Source organism: Otolemur garnettii, unplaced genomic scaffold (genome assembly GCF_000181295.1).
Source record: "Otolemur garnettii isolate 467f Iridium unplaced genomic scaffold, OtoGar3 scaffold00005, whole genome shotgun sequence".
Taxonomy (NCBI): Eukaryota; Metazoa; Chordata; class Mammalia; order Primates; family Galagidae; genus Otolemur; species Otolemur garnettii.
Genome location: NW_003852400.1, coordinates 34,433,959 through 34,443,771, shown reverse-complemented (window position 1 = coordinate 34,443,771; position 9,813 = coordinate 34,433,959). Strand labels below are relative to the sequence as shown.

The 9,813-nt window shown below is 35.2% G+C and overlaps 1 pseudogene; it reads right to left on the bottom strand.

The window, feature by feature from the left end:
• Positions 1–6,121: 6,121 nt before the first annotated feature.
• LOC100949935 lies at positions 6,122–6,610 on the bottom strand (annotated as a pseudogene).
• Positions 6,611–9,813: the final 3,203 nt, after the last annotated feature.

Below are 9,813 nucleotides of genomic sequence, written 5' to 3'. Positions count from 1 at the left end.
CCCAGAGAGAAAACTATTCCTACACAAGTTATTTTAGAAGAGAACAGGAGATTATAGTCTTTAAAGAACTATTAAAAACAAAAAAAGCAGTGACTATTAACCTTTGATTTTTTTTTGTTTTTTTTTTTTACTATTGCTCCTTTAAAGGGACTTTTTAGACTTTTCCATTCGAATCCTAAGCACCTATGAAATTAATATCCCAGATATGCTGGGTATTTATGAACAAATGTTAAACAATTGGAGGACCACAAGCCATTTTAGTATCTAAGATTTTGCCTGAGAACTAATGTTCCCTCTCATCCCCGTTAGGGGCAATTTTGCCCCTGTGAGAATGACTGCTTTAAAGGATGGACTGTCTCATATCCAATTTACATTGGTCAAAGCTTTTTCTGAAAGTCCCTGGTTGGTGGGGGCAGGGGATGGCCAGGTGATGGAGGTATGAGATAAAGGGGAACAGTAAGGAAACAGAGGCATGTTTTGACACACTTGTTCTTCATTTAGATGAATCGAATTTGACTATGAGGCACAGAAATATAAAGAAGAAAAAAAGACAGTAACAAAACCACCCCAGCAATTTTAACCTGAGTATCTCAATCATAAGGGAAATAGGGATAAAAATATCAGAAAATGGTTACCAAATATAACAAAAATTTCAGAAGAAATATTCTCATAACATAGTGTATAGAATTAATACTGCATCTAAAGATCAAACTTAATAGTATTACTTCCACTTTTTAAAGCTTAATCATCTACCCAAATCCCTGGGTAGCCAAGATCAGTGTGAGTTAGAAAGAAAATCATTCTCAGTCTGTTTTGACGAGATAGTCTGATTGTCCTAGTATCTGTTTCCATTCTCAAGCCAAATTGAATGTGAATTTCAAGACATAAAAACCACTGGGGGAACCTGGAGAAACGGCCTTTGGTATCTCTGTCTGATTATCTTGAATTTGCAAAGCGTCTGTCTGCAGAAAAGACAGTGAGTTTGAAAGAAATAATTTTAAGGCAACTTTCCTTCTTAATCAAGGCCCTTCTCTCTTTTCACATTCTGTGGGGCGGTAGGGGTGGGGCCAAACAAGGGAGGGCAGTTTCCCAGGGCTGAAGAGGGTGGCATGACTCACAGGGTCTATGCAAACCTCCTGAGTGAATTCTGAGAAAGAAATGAGTAGCATTTTGATTTTGTTTCTACAAAAGTAAGTTCTTACCATCAGTATGATAAATTCTGATTACCTAACCCTGTTCCCCATTTCCCTCCTGTGGTCAAGTACATGTGTGTGTGCCCCTGTGATATTTAGTGTTATCTCATTAAACAGGTTTATGTGGGAAAGCTCATTTTTAGGGAAAATTAAAAATGTGTTTCAGCCTTAGGCTTTCCATCCTAATCACTCTTTTGAACCCCTAAAAATTTTCCTCAGGGAGTCAACTCCAAAGATAAAGCTGCTTATTTCATTTTTACCCAGAAGGAAAAGGCTGCCAATTGTAACAACATGTCAGTGAGACATAAGGAAGCTGGAAAAAAATTCTTGAAGAGGGAAATGAAGAGGAAGATTTTTATGATAAGCTGATTGTCCCATCACTGATCAGCAACATCTTTGGTCTATGATTTCTTCGGAACTCTTGCAAAATCCTATTGCACATCTGTTTGTTAATGAAATCAATAGCTGATAACAACTGTGAATTGTACCTTCAAACTAAACTCCATTATTGCAAGTCCAATGCTTAGCCAATATTAAAAATACTGGAGGAGGAGTTTAACGCCACACTGTCACAACAAATAGTCATTCGCCCAAGTACCCATCCAATTCCTATTCATCCTTCCATCCTTCTAAAGAATCTATCTATTCCCTACAAGGTAAAATCCAAGCCTCTCCTTGGCTTAACAAAGGAGATATTTTCCAACCTGAACCCAATATAATTTTAATAAAGAATCTCATTTGGAGTCTGAACTTTGCTCAGTGGTAACTCATTTGGGCATGTGTGGTACCCTGGTACGGCAGCCTGCTACAAATTAATTTACTTGTTTTTTCTGGGAGCCTTAGAAAGATTTTAGGAGAAGGGTGTGTCAGACACAGAAATTGTCCCAGTAACAATATCTCAATTGTGAGTGTGTCCTGGTATCTGTTAGTCAGCCTTGTTCCCAGCATGGATTCTCACTTCTGAATATTGGGAGGGATGAGGCTGAAAGTAAAAATGGAAGAAACTGTTTGCTAATAACCCAAAAGCTCAGAGGCAAAAGGATGCCCTGTATTGATTCCATTAGGCCAAAGAACAAGGGTTTCTTTGAACCTCCTCAGTTTAGCACGTGGTAAGTATTGAATAAGTGTTGAAATAAATTATGAAAAGAATGGTGAAACAAATGAGTGAACCATTTCCAGAAGACATACTCATAAAATCTGTCATGTAAATGTGTCCTCAAATGGTACTTTTCGTTGCATAAAATTTAGTAATATTTTGACATTTCATAAATAATCAACATAACCTAAAACTTTCCACCCATGTCTGAAACAATGAGAAGCTTTGCTCTTAAAACACCAGTACTTATTTAAGTTCCATATACAGCATTTTGAGACTTCCCTATGAACTTAGCATGAAAGGGCCATTCAGCAGAAATGTCTTAAAAAACTATCTTTCTCTTGGAATTTCCAGTTTGACTTGTTTTAGAGGGGAAGCAGCTTTAACTTTCTCACGGTCTTTTAAGGTTTTTCCTGAGAGTAGAACAAAATTCCTGAAAAAAACACTTACATGTCAACCATAAGTTGCTACTCAATATAAACTCAATTTTAATTCTTTTGTTTGAACAGAGTTTTAAAATTCTTGTTTAAATTTTATCCTTGCTAGCTCTCCCACCCTCCAACCTCCCCAAAACACACTTTTTTTTTTTTTTTTTAGTCGGGGCTAAGAGGGAGACTACTTAGCTTTGGTTATAAGATGAGGGCCTGCAATTAATTGTTAATTTAATTTTATGGTTACATTCATTTTGTCTGTCTTCCAAAATCTTATTGAGCTTTCAGTGTATTTCTAAACAAATCTATTTATATTCTTCTTATTATATATTTATTAAACACACAGTAGTTTAGAGTATGCATAGATGCTAAACATATGGTAAATATGGTTATCTCAAAAAAAAAACACAACTGACATTTTCTAGAAAGACTATCTCTTTAATTATAATTTGCAAGAGACTAAGACTATAATGTCAATATTGTAACCTATCTGAAAGAAAAAAAAATTAGGTAGTCAATACGAAATATTTATATATCAAAAAATTACTCTTAAGTAAAATCGACAGTGATAATGAACATTGTTAAAATGGTACATAATTTTTTTTTTTTTTTTTTTTTTTTTGCAGTTTTTGGTCGGGGCTGGGTTTGAACCCACCACCTCTGGCATATGAGGCTGGTGCTCTACTCCTTTGAGCCATAGGCACTGCCCTATATAATGTATAATTTTAAAACCTGCCTTCTTTCATAAAGAAGTTATGTCCTCTTTAATTATTACTAGAAGGTAAAGCTAACCATGCTAGTTAACATGGAATTTGTTTATGAACATCTCCAATTATATATTTGTATATGTTGAAGTTAGATAGTAGGGTTTCTAAAAATCCATTTTATGACTGAAATTAGTAATTATAGTTGCTATAATATGAGGATAACTGAGGCAGACAATAGTACTTTGTCTAGGTTTGTGGCTTCATTGTTTCCATAAAATAGCTACTTACAGTGTGTGACAAATTATATGGCTAAAAATGTATTATATTTCTGTTACAGCAGGTAAATCTCTTCTCCAGTAGAGCACTGTCATTTTTATAATCCTAATAGGAGTCAAATAAAATGTACTTTAAATCATCTAAGAATAATGTCAATGTTCTACTATAATAAAAAAAAGGAATTCTTACTTCCGTCATAAATCAAACACCTGCTAGATTCTCATCTGAATTTTTCAACTTAAAACTACACTGTAGGTAATATTTTGGAAACTGAAACACCAGTTAGTCAAACTCATACGGAATATATTTCTCTAAGTGACAGAGCTCAAGAACTACACATATTAGAAATTCTATACAGATATTAGAATAATGCTATTTTTTACTGATGGCCTCTTGTCCTTCCCATGGAAGGGATTACTTCAGTAGCCATTGAACTAAAGCCATTCTCACTCCTATAGAAATGTTCCATGATTAAGTATATTTGAAGGATAATTATATTCTAGTAATTGGCCTAGAAAACTATTGTTTTCCAGGATTTAACATATTGTACAGCCAGACAGATTCTTATCAGCCTTCAAGGTTTTTTCTCCATTAAGTGGAAGAGTATTTATAAATACTGATCATGTGGAGTTTATTATAAGTACATTTCTTGGTTTGCCTTGTAGCAGCAATCTTTTCCTTGATGCTCTCTTTTGAGAGATCTTCATGACATCCTTTGCTAAGTTTTCTAAGGCTGAAGAGAAGAATACAGCACCAGAAATGAGTATTATTCTAAAGAGACAAACAGATCTTTCTCAATAACATCCTCGTCTAATATTCTTTCTTCAATGGGTACAATGTAGGGTTATATGGCACACTTCCAGGATGACCCACCTCCTGGGTGACCCACCTCCTGGGTGAAGGGCTTAACTACAACTTGGACTTTACCTAACAGACACAAGAAATGTAACCTAATCATCTATACTCTCATAATAATCTGAAATTTAAAAAAAATCTCCTCTCTTCTTTTGATTGTGACTGGGTAGAAAAATCCAGAAAAGATCTTTCTGGGAATAGGAGTTATAGGCCCCACAAGAAATAAGAGGTTTTTGGTTTTTGTCTTACATTTGCTTTCAGATGTGGCAGAAAATCATAGAGCCTTGCTAAAACAATATTTTGCTAATCTTTAAAAATCTTCATTATTAGAACATTGTTGACTTTAGTTTTCCTGATGCTTTTGAACTACTGTCCTCTAAACCTGCATCAACAGTCAACCATGCTCTCTGTTTCTTTATTCATTCTACGAACATTGACCCTGTTAGAATAGATGAATTAGTTAACATTCTTGCCCTGGGAAAATTCAATCTCTTCTCTCTTCTTTCTCTGTAATTTCTCTTAGAAGCCTGACAAGTCTTTTGAGAAATTAGGAACAGCAGAAGGAGTGATGACACCCTACATCTCTCAATTTAGGCCCAACTTGTTAGACCCAACCACAAACCACGTGTATTAAGGCGCACTCAGTTTTATAGTCATCTTGAGGAAGCAGTTCTGAGAATTAGCACTGTATAGCTTAAGAAACATTGTTTTTGATGCTGCAGGTAAGTCAGCCTCAGAACTGAAACTGAGTCATCTATAAAAATTCAGGTTTGACAGCTGGGGTGCCAGGTCTGTCTCCCATGCCCTGTTTGCCATTTCTTCTCCTACACTCAAGGCCAGGCGCTCTTTCACTTAGATTCCCAAACTTTAGTGTGCACAGAAGGACTTGATAAAAAAGATCCTAGACCCCATCACTTACAGGCTGAATAATAGTCTCAAGGAGTGAGCCCTGTCATTGGCTTTTTAATTAGCTCCTCAGACAATTACATACACTAACATGTAAAATCCAGACTAAAGGAAACAACTGAAATAACATCTTAATTCCCAATTATGTTCATATTTCATCTAATTTGCTTTGAATATCTTCACTAAACGTCTTCAGGGCCTACTTAGTGTCTCATGAATTATGTTTGTCTCACTTTTTAGAGATGTTGAAAATAGAAATTTAAGCCAAATTTATTGCTCACTCCTAACCAGGCAAAACCTATGCTAAGTTACTTCATATTGTTAAAGTATTATTGCTACCGTTTTCTACCTCTAGTTTTGCTCATTATGTCTCCTCTTATTCTCAATTTTTTTTTTTTTAACTAGGCAAAGAACTTTATTAACTTTTCTTTCAAACTTTATTCCCAGGCTTCTTCAGCTTAATTAGCTGCAAAGAATGAATTATGTATAAGCAAAAACTGAAAAGAACTGCAACGTCCAAGGGGCTTGGGCTTAAAAATATCAGAGATCTAGATTTTATTAGATCCATAAACAAAAACAATTTTAAAAAGCAGTCATAATATAAAATAGCAACTCCCAGGAACTTCTCCAAGTTTCATCTTCAGACGTTGACTCAATTCAGTTTGCCTCATTCTTGGAAGCCTCATCAAAACTCTCCATAAGATCTGGAACTTCATCATCATCCTCCTCCTCTCCAGTGGCAAGTGGTGCTTTTCCATCCATAGATCATTTAGGCAGAGCTTCAGCCTGCATCCCCAAGCTAGTCAGACCGTCTGCACTGAGCTGGTTTAAGATGCTGGGTAGCATTTCTGTCAGCTGTTTTGTGTCAGCATGGCCTGTAATGGTGAAAGTGTTTGCTGCCAGAGATGCCTAAACTTCAAGGTTGTTAAAGTGGGTCACTGTTCCTTGGTTTGTAAACATATTCACCTCTTCAATACCAGAGAGATTGTTTACCCCTAACTTCTTTAAGGAGAACTGAAGTTTTTTATCATCTGCTGTCACTGTTCTATGAACCACCTTCTTTCTGCAAGCAGTTCCTTTCCCACCAATGCGCACTTGTGCCTGCAGGTTGGCAAGTTTCTCTTGGTTCATGATAGTTCCTTTCATCTTGTCAGAGTGTAAAGGGGGCCGTGCAGGGGAGTAGGGTTGGTGCTCAGGGGGTCTCGGGTAGACCAGCTGAGTTTCAAATGTTCTTTTCTTAAAAATAAGCCTGAATCCCCCAAGCAGACATACACTTCCTCCTTCCTGTGAATTCCTTAAATTTTTTATATTTTATAATGATCATATTTTGCCTTATATGATAGTCACATTTGTACTCATCATTTTCCCTCCAGACTATAAAATCCGTAATACAAAAAATTGTCTTATCATAGTTGACATCAATGTGTTCACCTAAAATGTAAAACAATTAATGCTCTCTCAGAGATTATCTTCATATTGTGCCAAGATCAAGGATTTCCCAAGTAGTAACTGTTCCACATCTCGGGTATATCAAACATAATTTATGCTTTTATCCACTTCAATCACCTCATAATCAGTTATGTTACCATTTATGGAATATTTGCATTCCAACATGTTTCTAATAAGCCTAAAAAGTGGTAGGTATACTCTGTTACAGATTTCTTGCCAAGTTTTTTTATATAAAATGTTTATGAAATCTTGACATCACATTGAATTGTGAAAGGAGGGGAGGTAAGAGAATTTACTTAAAAAAAAAAAACCCATGATATATTTTCAGACACATCTATTCTTTAAAAACTGAGAAATATAATTAGCTTTTTCTAATGAAGTTGAATAAAAACTTTTATATAAATATTGAGTGCAAGTACTCTAGTAATAACTTACTTTTAATGTGGAGAAAACTTGAGGTGATAGAATTAGTGGCACAACATTGAAGAGAATTAACCAGAAATTAGACAAGAAAAAAGTATATTAGAAGAAAATAACAGAAAGAAATAAGTTATTTAAAGAAACACATCTGCAAGATCCAGTGTAAATCGATGATGGTTATTGCTCTTCATTGATAAGGAAAATATTAATCAAAAGACTGTTTCTGAGTTTCCTTCATTTTCCCTACAATCTCAGTAAATCCAAAATGTTAATTATGAGACATAATTTGAAGAACTGAAAGCTTCAAGGGAAGTCTTATAAAAGAGGCTGAGTGAAAAGACATTTAAAGAATAAGACATTGAAAAAGACTGATGAAACAAAAATTACAAATAACATATTTCACTTACTACATAATTGCAAATAACATTTTCTTGAGCTTCAAACTGGATTTTTAAAATCCATAATTAACATTTAGTGATCCTATAGATGGAGAGCTGGGAGGTTGGAGACTGGTGCCCATGTGGCATAGTACAAATAGTTTTTTTTTTGTTTTTTAATAGGGAAGAGGAATACAATGACACCTTTCCTATTTACAAGTAGGTTTCTGAATTATTGATGCAATTGTGGTCTTCAGCCCCTTAAAGATGATATGACTGAATGTGAACCAGAGGATAAACTCACAAAAATTTCTATATTCTTCAGAACAAACAGTACATGTCTTGGGTTTCTATTGCTTCTGTGACAAATTACTATACATGTAGTAGTTTAAGACAATACAAACTTATTTATGGTTCTGTATAGCAAGTTTCATAGAAACTCTCTGAATTAAAATTAAGATGTCTTGACAAAGCAAATTTCTGGCAAAGAGGCAAAGCAATAAGAGCTCTCCATCGTTGCTAGTGGAAATATAAAATGGTATGGCCACGTTGAAAGATAGCGAAGATTCTTACAAATCTGAACAGTTCCACCATACAATCTAGTAATCAAACACCTAGTATTTCTCTAACTTGTCTGGAAATGTATGTCCACACAAACACTTGCAGGTGAATGTCTACAGCAGTTTTATTCATAATTGTCAAAAGAAGAAGCAACCCAGATGTCCAATAAGTGAATGGATAAACCAAAAGTGGTATCTCCAAAACGGAATGAATGCTCTTCAGTGATAAAAAGAAAGATCTATGCAGAGATATGCATAAATCTCAAGTACACATTAATAACTGGAAGAAACCAGTCTGTAAAAGCTACATACTATATGATTCCATGTATATGATATTCTGGAGAAAGCAAAACTAGAAAGATAATAAATGTAACCATGGTTGCTAGGTTTTGGAGTGGGTGGCTAAATAGGCCTGGGGGATAAACCATTGTATGTTACATTATGGTGGCTATCTGGCACTATATTTGTCAAAACTCATAGAACTTTACAGCAGGGGGAAAAATGAACCTTTAAATATATGAACAGTTAAAAGTCATTATTAGTTACACATTAGTAGTTAGGGAATCAAAGGATCAAATAAAGAATGCTACCAAAGAATACAACTGTATTAGAAATAAATGCAACAACATCACCAAACGGGGTGACATAACTAACCTTGGAAATAAGCAAGATATATAAGACTAAAATCAAAAAGACCTCTCACAACCATTTTCTCCTTAATCTAGACAAATATGGTTACATGTAAAATATTTATAGATATGTACATGTTAGTGTACACACATATTTCCTTATTCCACTAGCTTGAGGGGGCCTAGAAACAATGGTTCTCTAGTAGCAATGAGCCCACCTAAACCAGCTCTTGGTTTCTAATACCATTCACAAATAAAAGTGACTGGAACTTCTTAGGAAAATACAGTGACTAATTATAGGAGTGGGGCAGGAAATATGTACGAAGAGTCTGTAGCATCTTGTACTACCAGAAAAAAAAAAAAAAAAAAAAGGATAGATTGCTCCAGCAAGCAATACCTTGATGACACTATGTCAAAGGGATGAAGGAGCCAGTGGGGAGGACATCTGGTAGCCAAAGCTGGAAGAATGTGAGCAAAAAATAATTTTAGATGATTAAACCTAGGTATACATCAATAATTGAATAAATGAAAAATAGAGAAAGCTCCCATGTAGAAAAATTCCAAAAAAATCCTTATATATTTGGAATTTTAAAAGAGGCAGAGCACAACTCCCATTCCTTATGTGTGGGCTGCACACAAGTTTAAAGTGTATAACACAAAAAGATGGAAAAGAAGTAATTTTACAACACTGTCTAAGCCAGATGATCAGGAAAGGCAAGGTCAACAGTGATAAGAGCTGCTGATGGTATGCACTCTCCTTGATACATAAGGAAAGACGGTTAATTCTCAAAAGCCTACATCCCCAGTTTAATCACAAGAACAACATCAGACCACATCCCTGGGCATAGTTGTGAGCAGCTGATACTCATCACGAGCACCACCTCTCTGGTCTCAGGTGGTTTCCTTTCGGCCTT